The sequence below is a fragment of the Corylus avellana genome, chromosome ca8, assembly GCF_901000735.1.
Source record: "Corylus avellana chromosome ca8, CavTom2PMs-1.0".
NCBI lineage: Eukaryota > Viridiplantae > Streptophyta > Magnoliopsida > Fagales > Betulaceae > Corylus > Corylus avellana.
In genome coordinates this window covers 7153936-7159182 of record NC_081548.1, presented here as the reverse complement: position 1 = coordinate 7159182, position 5247 = coordinate 7153936, and positions in this window count along the sequence as shown.

Below are 5247 nucleotides of genomic sequence, written 5' to 3'. Positions count from 1 at the left end.
ATTTATCAAAAACAACTAGTTAGGAGGAACATGCGCGCCCAAAAAGAAAAAAACGAGGGAGAAATGCAGTGCAAATGTTGTATAGTGTATTTTTATCCTAAAATTATCTCACAATATTAATGTGTTAGTCTCAACCAGTCATTGTATCAGTCATTGAAAAAAAAAAAAAAAAATCAATGATTAATTGAGACATGCATATGTGAGCATTGTGGGATAGTTGTAAAAAGAATAACACTATATACCATATTTTTATTGTACAACTATTCCACAATATTGACATGACAATCACAATTAGCCACCCCATTGGATTAATCATTGTTTAAAATATATATATATATATTCTTGAGGGTTGGATTGCCACATCAATATTGTTGGATAATTGCAATATTGTTGGATATTGTGGTATATAATATTACTCTTGCATAAAAAGTATGTATAATAATTGGCACTTGATTACCATAATATGATCGTCTCTCAGTCTATCCATTTTAAATGAAATGGATTATGATTTAAAATTAATGCACCTAACTGTATACATGAAATGAATGAGGACCATATTCCTTTGAGTATCTCTAAAAATAAACAAACTGATCATTAGTTACAGGAACCATATAAGAAAAGTACATGCCAATTAATAAGTCATCAAACTGAGCTTTAATTTCTCTCTTTATGATACAATAATATTTATGTATCTATACAAATTCTTATTCATATATAAGGAGTATTTAAACTTGAAATTATTCAAAGAAAAGAGGGAGAAATAATGAAGCATCCTGCTGTGGTTAGTTACGTGCGTAGTTGGCACCCTCATTCAATTTCCATATCCATTATCCACCTTCCAGGCCAATCATTCGTACAAGTGTTCGGATTTGGGAAGACACAAAACCAGCACATGTCTTTCTTTCTTTCTTTTCTTTTACTTAGAAAGTGAGAAGTGAGTGGTGGGGGACAATCCACAAAATCCATCTTGAACCACAAACCTTATCTTCTTCTTCTTCTTCTTCTTCTTCTTCTTTTTCCTTTATTTATTTATTTATTTTAAGCAACTATCACACATTTTATAATTATGCGTCCAAACTTTAAAAAGTAGCATCGATGTCTCATGTATTACTGGACAAAAATTAGCTACAAAACAAACCAGTCTAATTAAGTGACATGCGTCCCATTATAAGCATAGGAAAATAACGTGTATTTTAATAACATGAGCGTCTCACATACTACCATTGCATGTCAAATTAAACACTTTTACATTTTTCACTTCAAAATATCCTTAAATTTATTAAAAAATATAACCATTTGAAAAAAAAAATTAAAATTATTAGAAAATTAAACAAAAAAAACATAAAAACACCAAAAATGATGACCCTTTTCATATTAGCCTCCTTAATTTTAATTTTTTTTTCAAATACTTATTCTTTTATATATATATAATTTCAAGAGTATTTTGGGGAGAAAAATACAAAAATATCTAATTTAACGCCCGATGGTAGTACCACGAGAGCCGGCCCTAATGTCACCTTTTTAAGTATAAGTGCAAAGAGGGTGAGGTGATAGCTTAAAGGGCTACCTATTTTCCTCTTTTTATTTTTTATTTTATTTTATTTTTTTATTTTTGGATAAAAGTCGATTTCAATGAGAATCAAGGGAAAGGCAGACTCCCACTCATGCTCAATGCTCATCTCTATCCATTGCAAAGCCGTAATGTATAGTTGAAGAAGGCAACCAGCCGTACGTCATATATAACGTCGTTGATTACAATTGGCCACATGTCAGCTGATTATTAGTATATATACCAAAAACAAAAGATACTTGCATTACTTTTTTCTCATTTAAATAAATTAAAAAATAATATAATAAAGTATCTTTGTTAAATTAATATATATATCTTAAAGCATATATTTTTAACCTTCATTTTTTAATAAAACACGTGTTTCTCGTATGTATTTTTTATTTTTAATAAATAAACTACAATCATTATGAGAGGGAGAGACAGTGGAATTTTTTTTATTTTATTTTTTAATTCCTAGAAAATGGGGTTGCCGTTTCCACCTTTCCTTGAGGGATATGTACCCCATTATATTTTTAATATATATTAATTGCAAAAAGTAATTAATGTAAAGGATATATATATATTATATAAATTTAATTAAGCTGGAGGAATAATGCTAAAGTTAAATGTGAGGCATATCCTGGATTAGTAATGCCTAGCTAGCTAGTTATACCTAGCTACCTATATAATAAAGAGAAGTGGTAGGGAGCCAAACAAATCAACTCAAATTTTTTTTCAAATTGACGTGACAGATCGTGAATGGCAAATAAGGGAGAGAAAATTGCATTTTTTTTTAATTTAAAAACCCTTGTCATATCAATTTGAAATTTTTTCTGAATTTATTTATTTGGCTCTGTAGTACTTCTTTATTATAAATCCTTGAGGAAACATATAGCTATAGCTTAAAGAGAATTATTTCTCAAAAAATAAAGGGAAAAGAAACAAACATTAAACTACAAAGCTAGGATATTCTATTTTATTATGAGATCTTAATTATTATTTCGGTTCCCATTCTAAAAAGAAAAAAAATATGTTGCAAACGGAATTAAATGAGAATTAAACCAGAAAATTCCTTATAATTAATTAATTAATTAACTTGATTTCAAAGACAAAAATTGAGAGAGGCAGTGGACCATGCCCACAAAACCGACAAGAGTGGCATGCATGGACCATGGTGGTGGGGATTAATTTTTCTTAGTTCACCATTTATTTTATTTTATTTTTGCTAAATATTGGATTAGGGCGATCTGATTAATTAGCTCAAATTCCACTCACCGTAATCACATGGTTTCACTTAGAAAAAGTGGTGAAGGATATATATATATTAATATTATATAGCAAGTTTGTTTCAATTCAATTAATCCTACTAATTGCTCACCTAATCACTTGGTACATAATCAAGAGGTAGAAAATGTATCCATGTTATATATATAGGAAACCGAACCTAATTTTAACCGGATCAACCTTGATTTTCAGATCAATATATATATTTTAAGGAACTTTTTTAGAAAAAAGCATGCAGACACTTATCAAACCGTCATCGTATTGTCAATTTTCGCCCCTCAATAAAAAAAATATATATCTTTTTTAGTTGTATCTTTGTTCAGATTTTTAAGGAATTTTTTACCATATTAAAAATTTTTTAGAGTCATTTATATCTTTTTGTTGGCCCTTAGATTGACATTTTTTATTTTTATTTTTTTGGAGAGGCCATTAACACAAGTGATAATTTAAAAGAACACAGACAATGTAGTAATAGTTTGAGAGAAATATATATTTTTTTTTCTAAAAAAATTTAAAATCGAGAAGGCCATCGCCCTGACCGCGGTTCCGTCCCCGTATATATATATTAAGCTAAGCATACGGTTCTTCTAAAAAAAAAAAAAAATCTTTATAGAAAAAAATAAAAAAATAAAAAAATAATGAAGGAGCTATAATTGTCATTGCAAGTATTCAAATTTTGGCATCTCCAAGCGTTGAAACATAATTGATTGAGAAAAAGGAAAGGGGGTGATTGGAAACATAGCAACGTCGAGGAAAAATGTATGTCGGCCAACGCAATACCTAGGATTCATTTATGGGAGAATGTTAAAATATTATAGGTGAAAGCAAAGGACAAGCCATAAAATTTGGAAGAAAAGAAGAATCATTCCATTTGACAACCTTGATTTGACGTTCCGAGTGTTATTTTCTTTTTCACATTCCTTATTTAGTGGCGCACTTGTTCACTTAATAACTTTTTTAACCATATATACTTTATCTAAGTGTCTTTCGTTTGTGCCAGATCTTAAGAATAGGTCGGGGTTGAGGCCGTACATTTATGTCGTGAATTGGGTTTTTTATAGGATGTTTTTGGAAAGTAATACCTTACGAGTGGCGCACGCACCGAGAAAAGGTGGTAGAAGCTGGAGTCGATATGAACACCTAATTAAGGATGCTAGAAAGAATTTTAAATTGCTTGCATAACTGGAAGATTACCATGTGACGACATCTAAATGCTAATGGTGCAGCCCATCTCTTAGCTAAGAAAGTGATATCATTTAACGTGGAACAAGGATTTATTGAGGAAGTTCCATGTTGTATTCCGGATATTATCTCTGTAGAGAGTTGTGCTTAAGTTGCTTTGCTAATAATAGAATTGCTCGATTTCTTTTTAAAAAATATAGGAATAGATCCTCTCAATTTTCGGTGAGTTAACCAAGAAAAGCTATGTTATGGTCATAATAAGATTTTGCAGATCTAATTTTGTATATGTTGTCATGAGTAATGCTATTTTTCACATCCATTTATCACATTACTGATGTGATGTAAACAAAAGTCTTAATCACTTAAAACATGTCACGTCAATCGGTATAAAATGGGAGTGAAGAATAGTATTAATATATTGCCATACTATTTAAGAATTTTAAATAATGTAGAATCATATACTAATATGTGCAATAAAACAAAAAATTGACCATGAAATAGGTGCAAACTACGACAATTATGAAACCCATTGGTGTAGAAATAATTGTTGAAATATTTTATATTTTATAAATTAGGTTTATTAATATTTTCCTTAATAATGTATTTCTCTTTATATTAAAATAATTTTATTCTCTGTTATTACATTTCATTGTAAGGTTTATTCTCTTCCTTAATTAGTTTATATCCACTTTAGGGTTTCTTGATCACTACTCATTGTTTAATATAGTGAATATACAAGATGTAACACATACATCTCTATCCATTTCCGTTCTCTTTTCTTTCTCTTTCATATTTTAGTATTTTATATTTTAACATGAGATCAAAACTAAAGGTCTTAAGATCAAACATTAACTTTGTCAATTCACCTCCATTTCAATTAAAGATTTTACGTATTGGACATTACCTATTAAAAGAAAGTTTGAGCCCACACATGAGGGAGAATGTTAAAGTATTGATTAAATAATTAAATTTGCCTCTTTCAATCAGCTTAAGCTTTTATGATAACTGGTAATTTAACAATAATTTTCACAGAACATAATGAATTTGAGAATATAAAATTAATTTACAGTAGTAGCTCCCACATCTTAATCACTTTTCCATGCAACCTTATTTTATAAAGGTGCTCTAATCTCCTCCACCCAGTAAGATTCTTATACTCTTAATGATGATTTAAGAAAGCACTAGACTTTTAAAAAATTAAGAAAAAAAAAAGAAGCACTAATCACATAACT